Raw genomic sequence first — 19,667 nt, 5'->3', positions numbered from 1 at the left:
TAGGGAAGCCGACCCCGCATAGGGATAAGGCAAAGAGAATGGTGATGACAATAAAAAATACATCTCTCCAATAAATATAAATAAAAGTTTTACAATATAACATCACCATTTTTATTCCTTATTCAGAGATAGAACTCTTTGATGAAAACTTCAGGAAAGAATTAACTATCATTTTTAATGAGATACACAATACTGAAAAAAATCTCAAATAATGATTAAGCTCAGAATTTATAGTACTTACTGCCAAAAAACAAGGGGCAAAAAGTGCAGTGGTTTTAAAACATTGTCTCATAATTCACTCGCTGAAATTTTTTTAAAAATCATACATCGGGTCGCTCTATTCAGGATACAGGTGCGATTCCAAAGATGTAGAGATATAAACTGTAGTGTATGTATATGCCTGCTTCATTGTGTAATCAGAAATCTATACTGGAATGAATCAGCTTCTGTTAACAACAACGAGAAAACAAAAGAATTTAAAATCCTGCTAGGTATTTGACAGGGATGTATAGTGCCACCTCTCATATATTCCACATATACTTAGAGGCAGTTTTACAAGGATCGTGTACAAGGGTCCAGAGCTGTTTCGTGGTCGATCAAGATCCACGGAGTTTCAGAGTGTATTTTTATGTATTTGACCCGCTGAATTTGAAGTCCAGACTTGTTTTTGTTTTTGTATCGGAAGCGACGGGAATTTGTTATAAACAATTTAATTGATTAAATGATTATAATACATATTTTAACAAATATAAATAATTTTTACAAAATGCAATTTGTTTCTACAAAATGATAGTCGGTAAACCTTGATCCAAGGGATGTTCACTAATTTTTAAATATAGTTAAATTCAATAGATTATAAGGTACTTATATAAAAACGTAGCAATCATAAAACTGTTTAAAAATGGATATTTTTTAAGATAAATGAGTTCATAATGTTGATTTTCTTGGAGGCTAGAAAAACGGTACCCTGCAGCGAGGCTACGGTCTGTGACGTCAGCAGTCGTATCGTCTTTGATCGACGACTAGTTTTGTATACTTATTTACGAAGTGTATTTGAATGTGTGCAGTTCTTTACGTATTTAATTAGTAAAAATGAATCCAAATAAGTGGTGTTTTGTTCCTTGGTGTGTAAATACCTTTAAAAACAATTCTGACAAGATTTTTATTACAGTTCCAGCTAATTTAAATCGTAAAAAGAAACGTAAAAAAGAAGTATATGTATCAATAAAAACCAAGCTTTTCTCTTGCAAAGATCACTTCTTTATTGTAAGTTATGGATCTTTTCCTAAATAAATGGGTTTTTAAATTAAGTTTCGCCCATTTGTACCCAATTCTATACGTTTTAGATTTAAGTTAGCTTGGTTATAAAAAAATAAATTTTAAAAATTCTTAATACCTACAGTCGAAAACTTCGCATTTTGGACTTCTAAATATCTGTTTCTAAATATCCAAGCAACGAAATGGGTTAGCAAGAAAATGTTTACAAAAATAAAAAGTACCTATATAGTTTATGATCTTTCAATTTGTCTGGAGGTTTAAAAGACTTGGTATCCATAACATAGTAATAAAGTTGGTAGGTACCTTTTTATTACCGACAGGCCCTATAAACTAGACATCATTTAAATTAGTAGGGCAAAATCTATGCAAATGCTATTTAAATGCATTAATTTTTTCGAATCCTGAGAAAACTAATAAATATTTTTGAACAATTTGAACGCAGAATTAAAGATTACTTTATTACTGAGGGCCGAGAGTCCATTAGAATAAACAAAAAGTTTCCTTTGAATGAAAAATTTGAAATTAAAAATCACACTAAATTTTCTCTTTTTTTTTCACCCCTGTACCTTATTAAAATAAACATTCCGCTACTCTTGATTTATTTCTTTACAAGATGACAAGAAATCAGATACCATTGTTACATATACAGTACGTAGGTTAAGCGAATCAGCTATTTTAAAACCTTTCATTTTATTTATTTATTTTGTACCACCCAAAATGTGTCCTTAGAAACAGTCTATCCACTTTAAACTAAACAAATTCACCATAAAACCCCACGTTAGCCCTGGTAAGACAATAAGAGAACAAAATACAAAATAAAATGACCTGAACTAACGTCAAACAGGTACCCAAAGAGAAAGAATACTGTGGACATGGCGCGCGCTGGAGTATACGAGTACGACTAGTGACGTCAGAAGCGTTTTCTTGAAATTTAAAATAATGCTAGATTTCTAATTAAGTTTTTTCATAGAAAGGCTTTTTTAATTTTCTTAATATTTTAGACAATTATTCCTAGGGTGTTTTTTAATCGTTTTACATGTTTAAAATGACTATTAAATTTTTTGTGAACATCCCTATTATATCACATGCAACAAGAATCATGATTGGGTAACTAAGGCAGATACTCAGCATCCTCGAAAAATAAACGTATGACCAGAGATAGTCGGGTATAGAATTATTATATGACCTTATATCAAATGAACCCGCCCTTACAGATATTTTTCCAAATGAAAATTATCGAAATTTGCCAAATGGCAAAACATAATATGTTACCATATTATGGTTTAAACGCATGTTGCGCGTCCCGTTCCACATTATTTAAACATATCTTTTCCTGGCAGATGAATTGGTAGACGAGGAAGAATAAAATGGCGCCCAAGACTTCCAGATCTTACACCACTTGTTTTTTTCCTATGGGAAAAACCATAACCTACTTAAAAAAGTTTACATCCATCGACCACAAAATTTATAAGATTTAACCAATTATATCTATCAGCAATCCGAAAAAATGTTTTTTATAAAAGTTACTTATTCTTGTATGAGAAATCCAAATCTACAATAAAAAATGTGGATTCCTACTTAAGATTTCAAAGTTGCCTCTCTCCCTGCTCTAGGGGATGTGGGGCAAAATAGCGGTCTTAAGAGGTAATGAGAACGATCTAGATTTCTAGATCACCATTAGACCACAAAATTTGCAATTTAATTCTATTTAAAAAATATAGATTAGAAATTCGTAGAGGAAAGTCGCCAATTATGGAATACCATTTTGTTTTGGGGATATAAAATAATACCTTTATAGAAATAAAAACAATTTAATGTTATGGCACATCAGTCATACATTTTTATGTAGTAATTAAAAGCCTTCAATTAAATATCTTAATTAACAAAAGGAAAATCGAACAAAAAAACTAAATCCCAAATGAGTAACCAAATATGGAATAGGTACCCATATATGGAATATAGGCATAAACCAACATATCAATAACAAAAATAGACATAAACATCTGAGATCAAACAAATTTAAATAAGAAAATTGTGAAAAATTAAAGAAGTAGCTTAATTCACTTGCAGACATCACAGATCCATGTACGAAACTCTGGACCAGCACAATCATAATGAGCCCACTTACACTTAATCCACTATTCCATAATTAGGCACCAACGACTGTCCATATTTGGATTTCTACATTAGTTCAAACTAGTACATATCAACATTTTTTCAAGTCGTAATGTTTGAATTACAGAAGGTCATAAAATATCAAAATAAAGGTACTATTGATATACGCAATAGCATAACAAGTCTGTATTCATGCATAATAACCAATAATACTCGTTGAATATATTATTATTTACCTTTGAAATTTTCTGCGAGACGATAAAACAAAACGCGCCTGTCAGACACGTATCGTTCGCGCATCTGACACAGAGGTGTGAATACGATAATAAAGAGAGAGACTGAAATAGAGGATGGTCTTGTAGTGCGCTTCCAACTTATATTTTTGGAGAAATCAAGGAATTCCATATTAGGGCACTATTCCATATTTGGTTACTTTCCTCTAATATAAGTTATATTATATAACTCCAGAAAAATGATCTAGATCTAGAATGTTCAAGTAGATTGTCGTCGTCAGTTTAAGTACTACCAGGAAGCAGGTGAGTGGTAATATAAACATTTAATATAAACAAAAAGCAATTTTTATTTGTCAAATAAACATTTTTTCTGTTTTCTGACAGCAGTAAAATGTATTTTGTAATAAATAAATTATTATACACATGATTCTTATTATGTAAATTAATTTAATTAAAAAATTAAATGTCAGCCCTGTATAAATAATTATGTCAATGTTTTTATCACTGAATAGAGAATTGAATAACTTTTCAGATGAGCTAGCCACGACCCCTATTCTCATTTAAAAGAAAATCATCGATTACGTCATCATGCCCAAATAGATAACATCACTAGAAGCTAAAATACTCATCAACATCAGTTTTTGATTAGATATACTCAACTAAAGAAAGTGCTAAAATCGGCAACCTTGCCGTCATTGTAGAATGACGAATAGCGGAATGAATCGACACGAATTAAAGATATACAATGTTATCATTTTGGTGGGAAGCGGTGACGGTCTCGTTCGTACGCGACGATTGTACGACGTCGATTCGTACTCAACGATGTTGCCATTTATAACGTGTATATATAATTTAAAACTAAACAGTCTATATTATGTCAAATACTCATAATTTAAAAATGAAAATCGATCTGTTTCGGGATTTGCCTCGAAAGTCACTGATTCTCGAATAAGTGAATGTATTCCATAGTTTTGCCCTTCTCCTCTCTCTGTATGTATATAAGTATAAAACTGCATATATTGTATTTACAATTTCTCCCAAAACATTACTCTATATTTATCTCCTGCATGTTTTTAAAACGCGACTAAGATGGGCAGGCCACGTGCACAGACTTCATAACGAGAGACTTGTAAGACTGGTATGAGAGGAGATTCCTACAGGCAAAAGACCACTCGGACGTCCCAGAATGCGATGGAGAGATAACATCCAAGCAGATCTCCGAAAAATGAACATTCCATTTGACCCTAGGTTCATGGAAGACCGAACAAATTGGAAGAAAGTTGTAGTCAGCCAGGACCCACCCAGGGTTGTAGCGCTACGTGGTGATGATGATGTTATTAAAATCTACTAACGTCAATATTATTTATGCAAACGGACATAAAGCTCTATCTATCTTTCTATTAGTTGTTTACTTATGTACGGATGCTATTCAATATTAATAAATATTATTGAGTTAATCAACGCATATATGAGTTTTTATAAGCTAAAATTATAACTCTTTACTCCATGACCTCTGCACCTGTACCAAAAATAGATGCTGTAATGTAAACATTCTCTATTAATTTATTAAACTTTGTTTAAATCTTACATTTTTAAGATTTAGATTAGATGTTGATATTATGATGCAAGCGACACAATAATAGGGTTGTCATAAAAATTTAAATAAAATTTTCGATAAACCAACAAAATTATTAATGATAGGGGAGCAAAGTATGCTAAATGCGCAGTCACTCGAGTGTTATGGGGACCTATTGGGTTGTAAAGAGTAGGTCCTAAAACCAAAAAAAAGTTAAATAAAGTTTTCCATTTTAGTGGGGACTTTAAATTTTTAATTTAATTTTCCATTTCCAACAACCGTTTTTTTTAGATTATAGCGCCATCTATCCATAATTCGAAAAAATGTCTCGAATAAAAGTTACTTATTTTTAGGTAAGCAATCCAAATCTGCAATAAAAAATGGGGGCTCCTATTTAAGATTTTAAAGTAACTCCCCACCCCACCTCCGTGGGGGTCGTGTTTGGTGCCATTCGGTAGATTTTTCAAAAATATTGAATAAGTGTATTTTTCAGTTTTTCGATCTGATGTTCATTTCGCGAAATATCGCGGGATGCGTATTTAAAATATTAAATTTACCCCCCACGCCTCTCCGTGGAAAGTCGTGTTTGGTGTCATTCGATAGATTTTTGAAAAATATTGAGCACTTAGTTGTTAGTTTTTCGATCTGTCATTCATTTCGCGAAATATTCGCTTTTTTCTTGTGAAACTTTGGGGCTCACCCATTTCCTTACGCCCCGCTCAAATCGTCAGATTTTTGAAATATACACTGTTTTGCATGTACTTAACTTACCTTATCTTAATCTGACGATTTCGAGCTTTTCTAAGGATAGATTTTTTTCGGCCCCCTCTTAACGAACTCCCCTGCATTAAGAGCCAATATATGGTACAGGTACATTTACAGGGTACAAGGTTTCTCCCCATGTGATAATCTGACGCGCTCGAGTAACTGCAAAAATCCCCGCTTGGGCTCCCCTACCACAATGATCGTAACCGATAAACCAATGAACCGATGAAGTTGCTCCAATTTTTATAATTAAAAATCTCGGCAACCAAAACTTTATAGTCTGAGTTTGTTGCTGATGTAACTTGGTTTTCTCGATGCAACAAGGTTGCAAACCTTCTGATTCAATTTATTGTACGTTGTATGCATTGGAACAATTTCGTCTAAGGAAGTTATATAGAATGTAACTTGTGAGTACATGTTACATCGATGTTATCCAAGGACAATGCAATACTGGAGCTGGTGCTCTTGTATAGCATTCGAAAACGACTAGCCATAATTCTAAATATATTTTTAACATTTCTTCTACTCTGAAAAATAGATATAGTTGGATGCTTCTTGGATATAATTATGGTTTCATAAAATCTTTTCTTACCACAAATGCGTAATCACCAAACAAACATAGGGCAGATTCTAACACCATTTTTAGAAAGATATTCTGAAGGAGGCAGATTAAGTTGGTTATTTTTAAGTTTCTTGTAAACTTTAAGTCAACTCAGCAGATATAGGTAGCGACCATAGCCTAGCATTGTACTATGTAAAATAAAAATCATCATGAACCATCAGAGAAGATTGGTGAGAATGTAATATTAGAAAACAATAACATCGAGGAACAGAACACAACAGAATCACTTGAAGAGAGGAAAGTAACGAATACTGACATCAAAAAAGAAAATCCCCATGGTTTAAAGAGGAAGTAAAGATAAAATGTGAAGAAAAGAAAAAAGCCTTTTTAAAATACAGAACAAAACAAACACAACAGGCATACAACCGCTATAAACGAATCAGAAACGAAACGAATACATAGGTACTTCATAGACAAATATAAATAGTCAGACAAAGAAAAAGGGAACACTGGCAGAGCTTATCAAAACAAATGGAACACGACTTCTTCAGAACATAAAATGAAATATGGAGAATGATCAGAGAACAAAGAAAATAGATGAAAGATCTAATTTAAACACATGCAGAAGAAAACGTGGGCAGACTGCTTTCGATCTCTATTTGCTAAAGATGACGAATAAATAAACATTGAGGGGAGAGAGGTAAAGGAAGCATTAAGCAAATTAAAAAATAGAAAATAACCAGGAGAGGACAGATTATCGAATGGACTCCTAAAAACGGAGGACAAGATCCGACCAAACAACTATTAAAACTAATCCAAAAAATAATAGAACAAAACAGAGTACCACAAGAATGGAGATCAAGCATCCTAACACCTGTCCCCAAAAATGGAGACTAATAGGACCCGGATAATTTAAAAGGAATTAATTTATTAAGCACAACATTAATATTAACAACCATAGTAATAACAAATAAACTGAATGCAATTATGACATTAGCGGAAGAACAATAAGGTTTTAGGTTGGGAAGATCATGCACCGACGTTATATATTTATAATGAAGTAAGTTTCTCATCCTTGATTGGTTGATCCTTGAATCATTAAAAAAATTTAAGTTTTTACATATTTGTGGATAGTTTTTTAAATATATAGTAAGTGTTTTTTGTCCTGATTCAAATTTTGTATTTTTTATAAAGACAAAATGATACGTTTTTGTGAAAAGTTAATCATAGTAGTAACATAATGTTAGAACGGTGCCTTCTCATTTCATAGCTATACTTTACATTTTAGGTAAGTGTAAAATAATAGTATTTTTGTAATATTACTTGTACCTATATTTTTACATTATTAAAAATAAATCTAGCAAAAACTAAATATCTAACCAACGAATCTCTATCTAGATATACCTGGGAATATAATAATATAATAATCTCAATCTAGATATACCTGGGAATATAACTCTGGACTGGGCAACAATAATATAGAAAAGGTTGAGTCGTATATACTTAGGATAAAACCTATTAACCTAAAGGCTGATTTAAATAGAAAATGTTCCTTAGCATAGGCAGCATTTGGTCGATTATAAACAAGTATTTAATCAAACTTACCAAATACTTTAAAGGCAAAAACGTTTGATCAGTAAGTGTTGCCAGTTCTGACATACGGAACTGAAACTTGGGCCTTTAACAACAGCGTAGTCCAGAAACTTCAAGTGACTCCGAGAGCTATGGAACGGAGAATGCTCAACATTAAGCTCAGTGATCGCAAGTCCATTGAAGAGATAAGAAGACGATCAAAAGTAACAGATGTGATCCAGATTGCCATGTTAGAATGGAAGACAGCCGTTGGACAAAGCGAATTCTCGAGTGACGACCAAGGGCAAGCAAAATAAGTAGAGGCAGACCTCAAACCAAATGGACTGATGACATCAAGCGAATGGCTGGCCACGAATGGATGCAAAAAACAGCAACCAGATATGAATGGACACACCTAAGAGAGGCTTTCATCCGACGATGGGTGGAATAGCTGTTGATGATGATAACATTTTTACAATCATTTTCTACAGGCATGCTGCATATTGTGGTAGTTTCTGTGGTTCAGAAACATTGTACCGGATATGAACATAAAAAGCGTCTAGAATTATTTATTGCGGACATTTTTATTAAAACAATAAATATTTTCAAATAAGATAAGTCAGAATAGATGGACAACTTATGGAATCTATAGACATATAAGGGCAACAGAATAGGACATGGGAATCAATAAGCCTCATGTTACTCAACTTAATCATCTATGAACTCATCAAAAGTATTAACAAAGGAAGAAGATACAGAATGCGTCACAAATAAATCAAAATAATTTAAAGACTAGTCCACAGAATCAATACAAGACCAAAAGTATTTAATATGACAGTGGCAACTCAGGAAACATAAATAATAGAAATCAAAAGAACTAACCAGACATAAATTAGAAATCGGTGGCATCAACACTAAACAAGTAATAAAACTAAAATAGCCTGGGATTACTTTGTCCAGATATGGAGACCTGAAGAGGGAAATAAGAGATTAAGTACAAAAACAAAACTGACAGGGAACCGAAATAATAGCACAAAGAGGAAATCAAGAATTTGTATATAATATCAGAAAGAGGACCCGACACAGGCACCAAACACAGACTATTAGAAACGGCGGATATGAGAATACTGAAAAGATTTACAGGAAATATCCTGAGAGATCAAAAGAAAATCTAACGTAAGCCTATCTATAGTGTAGGGAATAAACGGGTTGATAATAAACAAAAAAATAATGGAATAATCAGATAAGTAGAATGAAGTTTTCAAATTATTCTTGAAAATAGTTGATAGTCGTTTTCAGAAAGGGACTAGGATCCAGAGAGGGGTTATTTTGCTTTTAATGTGATAGCTCAAAGATGCATGAATACGAATATGAAGGTGCATGTTTGTTACGTTGATTTTGAAAAAGCATTTGACAAAGTAAAACAAGAGAAATTAGTCCAAATTCTAAAGACCAAAAAAATAAATAAACAAAAGGGACTTACGAATAATAACAAACGTTTACTGGAATCAAAGAGCACAAAGTTTAATAGATAACCAACCCAGTCCAGAAATTGAAATCAGGAACGGAGTTAGGCAGGGATTTATTATGTCGCCATTGCTATTTGATGTATATAGTGAAGCCATTTTTGAAGATGTATCTCAAAGTATCTCAATCTATTAACAACATAAGATATGCAGATGACGAACTGAATATTGCAACCTCTGCTGAATAACTCTACGTAAGTACATTTGGGAAATGTATTGATAGAAAGAGTTGATAAATACAGGTACCTTTAAACCTGGATTTCAGACAATAATTATTATCAAACAATAGAAATAAGGGCCAGGAGAGTCATAATAAGAAATGCGTTTGTAAAAATTAAAACAATTCTTTGCAACAAAGACTTTTTATTTTCGATACCGCAATATGAACTTGAAAGCTGACCATTGAAGCAAGAACACATAAATAAGCTACAGTCCTTTGAAATGTGGTGGGAGGGTGCTTAGAATAGCATGGACACATAATAAAACGAACACTGAAGTATTGCGAAAAATGGGCAAACAATACGAAATAATAAACATAATAAAACTAAGAAAGCTTAAATATCTGGGACAAGTAATGAGGGGACAGCGATATGAAATGCAAGACTAATAATCAGGGCCTATTTTACCACTAGGCCCGCGAGGCACCTGCCTCAAGCCAGCATTTTAATGGGGCCCGGAAAGATCACCAAATTTTAATTGTTTAAATATAAATTTTATTTATTGTTACTATAAATTTAAAGGACCCCGCAGAAACCTTATGGGAAATGGCTCTCTGTCAAATGTTGTGAAACTTTGGATTCTGGTGGTCCTTGATGTGTAGAACAAAAGACTCAATGGACACGTAGCTCCAAATAATCATGGTTTTAAGATATAAGCCTCTGAAGTTATAGGTACAGTGAGGACCTTTGGGTTAGAATAACTTCATTTTCTCGAGAATGGGTGACTCTGCAGATAAGTTACGAATCAGGTCGATTTTTATTTTTAAATTATAATTCTTTGGCGTATATATGATTCTAGTGACGTCATCCATCTGGGCTTGATGACGCAATTGATGATTTTTTTAAATAAGAATAATGGTCGTGTGATAGCTCATTTGAAAGGTTGTTTAATTCTCTATTCAATAGTATAAACATTAACATAATTATTTATATAAGGTGCCCAAAATTTTTTTTTGAATTAAATTAATTGAGACAAAAAGAAGAATGTATATAATTTATTTAATTCGAAATACATTTTACTGCTGAAAAAAAAAAAACAGAAAAAATGTTAATTTAAAAAATAAACATTGCTTTTCGCTTAAATTAAATGTTCAAACTGCTAAGAGGCAGGTGGGTGGCAGCTTTAATATTGCATTTAAGAGAAAAACAATATTTATTTATTAAATAAACATTTTTTCCTGTTTTCGGACAACAGTAAAATGTATTACGAATTAAATAAATTATATACATCCTTCTTTTTGTCTCAATTAATTTAATTAAAAAAAATTTTTGGACACCCTGTATAAATAATTATGTTAATGTTTATAATAGTGAATAGAGAATTGAACAACTTTTCAAATGAGCTATCACACGATTTCTATTCTTATTTAAAAAAATCATCAATTGCGTCATCACGCCCAGATGGATGACGTCACTAGTATGATATATATGCCAAAAAATTATATATTTAAAAATAAAAATCGACCTGATTCGTAATTTATCTCCAGAGTCGCCCATTCTCTAGAAATGAATTTATTCTAACTCAAACGTCCTCTCTGTACCTATAACTTCAAAGACTTATATCTTAAAAACATGATTTTTTGGAGCTACTCGCCCATTGAATCTTTTGTTTTACACATCAAGGACTACCAGAATGCAAAGTTTCAGAGCATTTGACATAGATCCATTTCCCATAAGGTTTCTGCGGGGTCCTTTCTGTTGCAACTACATATATTTCTATATTTCTATGAAATAACTAATTAGTCCAGAAAGCCACTGCGCATCCGCTAGAAAAAATATTCAGATTCGGATTTTTTGCATAATATTACTCAAAAAGGATCTCTTTTAACAAATTTTCATGTTGCCAGGACCAAAAGTGGGTCAAAAATTTTTGAAACGTTTTTTTTTTGTCTTTTTCCTAAAATTATTTTTTTTTCTTAGAACAAAGTTCTTTTAGGTTTTTTGGATCATTCCAAACAGAAAAGGTCTTTGATTGACTTTTCTCTAAAGTTGATTGTTTTTGACATATAAGCGATTAAAAATTGAAAAATTGCGAAATCGGCCATTTTTAACCCTCAAAAACTATGTGAAAAACTGAAAATTTGAATGTTGCCAAGGTAGATAGATATTCTTTAAACATCGATTGATGAAATCCCGAAAGAGTTTTTTGCAATACAATTTTCAAAACTCCTTTGTCTTTTATTTGCTAATCAAGCGTGCGCGACATTATTTTCCACCGTTGCATGTGTATACAGTATGGTGCAAATGAAAGGAATAAATTCGTTATTTCGTAAACCGGCGACTTTAAGGAAAAATCCCGAAACAGGTCGATTTTTATTTTTAAGTTATGATATTGTGGCGTATATGGTATACTAGTGACGTCATACATCTGGGCGTGATGACGTAATAGATGATTTTTTTAAATGAGAATAGGGGTCGTGTGCTAGTTCATTTGAAAGGTTCTTCAATTCTCTATTCAGTAATATAAACATTTACATAATTATTTATACAGGGTGTCCAAAATATTTTTATCAAATTAAATTACTTGACAAAAAAAGAAGAATTACATATACATTCTTCTTTTTTGTAAAATAATTTAATTAAAAACTTTTTTAGACACCCTGTATAAATAATTATGTAAATGTTTATATAACTGAATACAGAATTGAGGAACCTTTCAAATGAGCTAGCACACGACCCCTATTCTCATTAAAAAAAATCATCGATTCCGTCATCACGCCCAGATGGATGACGTCACTAGTATACCATGTATGCCACAATATCATAACTTAAAAATAAAAATCGACCTATTTCGAGATTTTTCCAAGGTGAAACAGTAGCGATCAACAGGTAGCGAAAACGCGTTCCAAGATTGCGGCTGTAATTTTGAATATTTTTTCGAGATATTTGGCACACGTATTCGTAATATAATGAAGAATGGCGGTACAGAGCCCAATTTGAAAAATATATTAATATGTGGAAATTACTCTGTAACTAAATACAATATTAAAAAAGCGAGTCTGTACCGCCATTAAGAAGAACAAAAAAATTTGGTCTGTGCTAATTCAAATGGCAAGTACCTAGTTTTTTCGAGCAGGGAAGCATGTTGCTCTTTAGGCACATAAATATTTTAATCTAGTAACATCGACTTGTAGTCATAATATTTTATCATAAGGTACAATGTAAGCCATATATTTTGAAGTTACCACCTTCATTGGTGTGCTAGTTACAAATACTTTGCGGAATGCACTGAAGATGTTCTGTTCAGAACGAAAACGTTTTGCAATCCATGTGGATGACTTTTAGAAGTTTTAAATAAACTATTTTATACCAAAATACAATTTGAAGTTTTTACTTCTGTATAGGTTTTTTAAAAAAATACACTTTCTTCAAATAAACTTTTTTATGCGATGCCTAGATTTTGTGTCATTTTGGAACTACTAATGAAATAAAAAATTTTAGTAGTTCCAAAATGACACAAAATCTAGGCATCGGATAAAAAAGTTTATTTGAAGAAAGTGTATTTTTTTGTTCTTCTTAATGGCGGTACAGGCTCGTTTTTTTAATATTGTATTTAATTTCAGAGTAATTTCCACATATTAATATATTTTTCAAATTGGGCTCTGTACCGCCATTCTTTATTATATTACGAATACGTGTGCCAAATATCTCGAAAAAATATTCAAAATTACAGCCGCAATCTTGGAACGCGTTTTTGCTACCTGTTGATCGCTACTGTTTCCTCTTAAAGTCGCCGGTTTACGAAATAACGTATACATATCATGCAACGGTGGAAAATAGTGTCGCGCACACTTGATTAGCAATTAAAAAACAAAGAAGTTTTGAATATTGTATTGCAAAAAACTCTTCGGGATTTCATCAATCGATGTTTAAAGAATATCTATCTACCTTGGCAACATTCAAATTTTCAGTTTTTCACATAGTTTTTGAGGGTTAAAAATTGCCGATTTCGCAATTTTTCAATTTTTAATCGCTTATATGTCAAAAACTATCAACTTAAGAGAAAAGTCACTAAAGACCTTTTCTGCTTGGAATGATCCAGAAAACCAAAAGAACTTTGTTCCATGAAAAAAAAAATTAGGAAAAAAGGAAAAAAAAACGTTTAAAAAATTTTTGACCCACTTTTGGTCCTGGCAACATGCACATTTTTTAAAAGGGGTCCTTTTTGAGTAAGATTGTGCAAAAAATCCGAATCGGAATATTTTTCCAAGCGGATGCGCAGGGGCTTTCTGGACTAAATACATTTAAAAAAGTTATTAGGTATTATTATTATTAAATTATACATATCTAGGGCCCCGAAAATTGTGTAGTGCCTCGCGCCTGACTTGAAGTTAAAATAGGCTCTGCTAATAATACAGGGAAAGATAAGAGGAAGAAGGAGTATAGGAAGAAGGGGAGTGTCCTGGTTAAAGAATTTAAGGGACTGGTTTAAATGCAGTTCTGTAGAACTCCTCAGAGCAGCGGTAGATAGAGTAAATATAGCGATGATGATATCCAACCTCTGATTGGGAGACGGTACTTAAAAAGAAGAAGAAGAATCAAGGAGATGATTGTGGTCAAAAGATCAAGTTATAAATCCTCAATGGTGGAGGTATTAGCCGACCGCACTAAAGTTGGAGGTATTAATTTCACCAATGAACAAACAAAATTCCTTATAGGGAGGAAGAAGAACAAGAGTCTTTAAGATGACTGTTATGCGCTAGCACACTATACTACAATCATAATAAAGATGCACTAGAAATAAACAAACCCAGACACGTTGAATGTTACGAGGAGCACTCCCAAATCATAATAGGGAACTTGCACATTTTTTGTATTACATGAAAATATTCAGTTTTGTTTAAAAATAAGATTTCCAAAATTTCACGCCTCAAAAACTCATAATAACTTAGAAGTACAAATTTAAAATCTTCTGTGTATTTAAACCATTTCAAACGACCCAAAAAGCGCGCGAACACTTATGACGTCACATCATTATATTTTATAATGACATTTATCGTATGTAATTGTAATAATATATACCAGTTTGTTGATATTGGAGTTTGATACAGTTTTTGAAGGAAAGGGAAGAACTATCAAAATATTTATAAAACTGAGTGTCAGAACGAATGCCAAACCTAATGAATTAATGGCGAGGACGTCACCACCAATGAGCGCGCGTTTTGGGCTGCCTGCTTTAATTTGAATTTTCAATCGTCTTTAGGGGCCAAATGAAAGAAAACTTTTAAGAAAACAAAGAAAACTTTTGTCTACTCTATCTCATATTATGTATAAATTTTTAGTTTGTGGAAACTGTCATTATAGATAGCAGTGTGTGAAGGGTTTAAAGTGTGCGTGAAGTAGCAATGTATTTTAAATGGGATTTACTTTTTCGCACTGTTTTTTGGCACACTTTCATATATTCAAATATCCTTAACTTTCGCGTTGTCATGGTGATGACATGTGAGCAATAAATTACAACAAAAGTTTTGACAATTTTATGGCTTGAAAGAAGTTTCAATTTTTAAATGTCAAAGTTATAAAAATTGTAGAATAAAGAAAATGTATTCCAGTGAGGGAGAGTTGCAGCTTTTTATTTGTTTATCATAGATAAAATATTGTATGAAACTTTGCGTGAAGTACTTTTTGTGCACTTACGCGATATATAGCATTCGCTACGACCGTGCTCTAAACATCGCGTGCGTGCTCAAAATGCATACTTCACGAACTGTTTCATAAATAACTATTTTTTCTTTATATGTTTTAAATTATGTTCTGTTGTGATTTATAGATATATTTTCGAATTTAAAATTTTTTGTCTATTCCCAAAATTTCCTATTTGCAATGTCAATACAATTTCCCTATTTAAAAATCCTAAATCATGATTTACAAAGTTTATACATGGTAAATCATGATTATAGAGTGGTCCTCGTAACATTCAACGTGTCTGGGTTTGTTTATTTCTAGTGCATCTTCATTGTGATTTAAGTAGGTATATGTAGTATGTAGTATGTCTAAATCCACAGCATTTTTCTGTCTAGTCTTGTCGCCAGGGGGGGTACGGTTTCCTTTATTCAGATGGACTAACCCAAGTTTTTTTATGTATTTTGACTTGTAGAACACGAATTTTTTGGGTAACAGTTGATCCGGATGTCGATAAGATTGTTATAAACAAAGAACTTGAGTAATTACATAACAGCGAGTTCTGCAAAACAAACATTTTTTTGTATTTTTTGGGTCATTATAAGCAAAAAATGTTCTTACAAGTTTTTTCGTAGGATGCATAGCTTTTGCGATAAACGGGGTTGAACTTTCAAAAAATCGAAAAATTGAAATTTTTAAACCCGAATAACTTTTGATTAAAAAATAACATAGCAATTCTGCTTACCGCATTTGAAATTTCAAGTCAAATTATATCGGTTTTGATTATTTGCATTGCTAAAAATTTATTTTTTTATTATTGAACAAAGCTATAAACACATAGTGCTTGAGTGATGTTTTCAAATTGAAATAGGTATTTCCCTACCTCCCTACCTTCGACTCGCTTTGCAACAACTTCGCGCCAACGCGCTTGAGTGTGGTGAGAAACGGTCAATAGCTCTTCTAATGTTCGTGTGTAAATTACCCCACGATTCAAAAACATATTCCGGTATGCATCACTTTACGATTTGACAGACAAAAAGAAATTGAAAATAAAAGTTTACAATACTTTAAACGCGTTTTTCTCAAAACTGCTTTTTTCAAAGCCTGTAGACATTGTAACTCAAAAACTACTCGACCAACTCACCTGTAATTTTGTATATATTTTCTTTAGACATTCCGTGAGGTAACACTGTCGAAATATTTTTTGTTTTATGCTTATTTTTTGTTTAACAATAATAAATACGTTGATTTTCACCCTTTTTGCAAAAAAAAATCGTTGTTTTGACTTCTGAATCATAGCAAACAGTCAAAATTCGTCAAAACTAAAAAACTCAATAGCGTTAGCTCGAGAAACTCATAAGCTAATAAAATCTTTTTGAATTTTTTGTTTACCGTGATCCAACGATGAGTTCTGATTGTCTACCGCAAAATTCATTGTTTCTTGAGGTGTCTTTAAAAATTTGCCACCGTTGGCTTATTTTTCAATATTTTTCCTTGAATTTTTTTTGAATAATCTATGAATTGTACTGAATATGTCTATTTAATTTAAAAATAAAATAATTTTACCATATTTAAAAAAAAATGTGCTTGAAATATTGGTTTCAACCCCTACGCCCCCCCCCCCCTTTAAGGGTAGCTATGCACGATCTTGATAGGCAACCCATGCAAGAAATATTTGTCTATGTATGAATTTAATAAAAAAATGTTTCATCCCGAAAGCAGATGGGTACAGATCGACCCATATTCGGACCCCGTACTATAGTAACAATTTGGTAATGATCTTGGAATAATCCCGGAAAGATAAAATTAAGTAATTCTCAGCAGCATTATCTACATTAAAAAGTAATACTCAATTAACCTTAATAATCGCCACAATATTTTACTCACATGTATAGCAAACATAGCTATCTATGCGATAATATTAACCAAAACAAATTTAATCGTAACAAAAATATCACATCTCCCAGGATTTTGCATATAAATTTAGTTTGGAAAAAATAAAATTTAAACAACACGAGGCATTGGAAGTGTTTTAATTGAAGTTTGTGATAGTAATTTGGTGATTGATGGTGCGTTGAACTAGGTACGTAATGCTGCATGATTTATGCATAATAATGAATGTGTTTGCTGTAAGCTTACCATAATATATTATATAGATAAGGTAAAAAACCTTTTGTTATAAAAAAATAAATTGTGAATTGCTTGCGCTCCACTCTTTCCTCTCTTCAAGATGGCATTGGATTGGATGCTTTGGGTCTTTTAAATAACCCATTGTTATACATATTTTACTATCAATTGTATAGTTTGTGATGACGTTGCCAACCCAGTCACTTTTCCGGGGCTGTTTTCTTCAAAAATACCCTTTAAAACAATAACAATTCAATTTACTAAAATTACATAAATCGTCATGAATGTCCCTTTAAATTAGAGTCCATTTGGGTTCTCATGTTATAAAGATGATGATGACAATGATATCGAAATGCGTCCCTAATTTTATTAACTAAAAAAATTGTTTTTAGTGTAGGAAACAGAGGTTGAACCTTGCAAAATGGACACAAGTCCGGTTTTATTTTTTTTCTGGCATATCAAGGGGTGCTTATTATAAGACTAACTTTTTCTGAAAAAATTTCGTCCCGGAACCCCCCTTTTCACCCCTTTAAATGGGGTAATTTATGGTTTTTGCAGAACGTAGCCCTTCCTGTACCTTTTACAAAAAATTTCTTTTATAGAAATATGAAGAGGACTATATTTTCTACGATTTATTTCCGACAGCATCTCTCTATCATACACCGTTTAGCAAGGGTGGCGCCCCAAAGTTGACAAGTTTTTAAAAAAGATGTTTTTAGAAAAAATATATTTTTCGCTATCTGTAAAGGAAATTAAAAAGAAATGCTACGGAGATTATTCACAAATATATGGTTGATTTTTTCCTATAGGTTTCACTTAAGGGTAATTGCCTTTTTTTTAATTACAGGGTGTTACATTTTAAAAAACCCCTTTTTATACCATCTGAACCGTTTATGCTAGAGTAAAAAGACTTTCAGCGATTACCCATGTACTGGTGTTATTTACAAATTTGTATAATGCACCCCCATTTTTTCCCCGGAACCACCCAAAAAAGAAGAAGAATTAATAAATAAAGTGATTTTCTTGGAATCCTTCACACACAATGCCCTTCATTAATATGCTTCATATATCATTTTGTGCAAGTTATTATTACCCATGTATGGACACTAAACGCGATTTCCTAGTGCAACCCTTGTAACCAAAAACAATAAATAAAATGGGGGGTTAAAATTTTTTTTTTGTTTTTTGCTTTTTGATCCATATGGACATATGCTTCATCAATAGTGCTTTTCAAAAATATATATGGTTATTGCAACATCCCTGCGCAACCCACCCCTATCCTTGAAAATATACTGCAGAAACTACCCCTATACCTTATCCAGCATGTTTTTACGATTTTCTCATTACCTATTCATTTTTTTTAAACAAAACTTATACAAGGTTAAAGACCACTATTTACTCTAAAAATTAGGTCCTATTCATTTTTTTCGTTTAAGCAACCGTTACGGCACAGTGGCGCCGTAAACCTCATATATGCTTTGACGGGCTCCAGTTTTTGTTTATTTTTTCGTCATCTGTTTGTTTTATTGATAAAGTACTTATGTAAAATAAAACAACACAGTGTAACCTACAAATCATGACCTATGCACATTTTACATTCTTTGCTCCTCAAAGCTACAGTGGTGGCCCAAAATAAATTTTTTCATATTTTCGCCACCTACACGCATTTTATTGCGTTAATGCTACCTTAATAGCACAATATTCACCCCTAAGTGGTCGCTAAGCAGTGGCGGATCCAGGGAGGGGTGATGGGGGCGATCACCCCCACCCCTCTCAAACCAAGTGATATTATATTTGAAGATTATAAAAATATTCATTTTTTTTATAGAAATACTTATATAATATTAATATTATTTTTATAAGAATGACTTTTTATGCTTTAGCGACAGTAGCGGATCCAGCATCGTTAAGAGGGGGGTGCCAATTGGTTAAATTTCTATAAAAATAAATGAATATTTTTATAATCTTTGAATATAATATGACTTGGTTTGAGAGGGGGGGGAGGTGTTCACCCCCATCACCCCTCCCTGGATCCGCCACTGCGCAGCGACCAGCTAAGGGTAAATATTGTGC

General features: G+C 32.4%; 1 protein-coding gene across 1 annotated transcript in view; it reads left to right on the top strand.

The window, feature by feature from the left end:
• The first annotated feature begins 17,325 nt into the window (after window positions 1-17,325).
• LOC126882033 (trehalase-like) overlaps window positions 17,326-19,667 on the top strand; it is a 54,916-nt gene continuing 52,574 nt past the window's right edge. Inside the window, exon 1 of the mRNA XM_050646808.1 lies at window positions 17,326-17,550. The gene's annotated coding sequence lies outside the window, so the exon portion shown is untranslated. The remainder of the gene's footprint in view (window positions 17,551-19,667) is intronic.

Source organism: Diabrotica virgifera, chromosome 3 (assembly GCF_917563875.1).
Source record: "Diabrotica virgifera virgifera chromosome 3, PGI_DIABVI_V3a".
NCBI lineage: Eukaryota > Metazoa > Arthropoda > Insecta > Coleoptera > Chrysomelidae > Diabrotica > Diabrotica virgifera.
The sequence above is the reverse complement of the archived record's forward strand: the minus strand, read 5'-3'. Positions and strand labels throughout refer to the sequence as shown.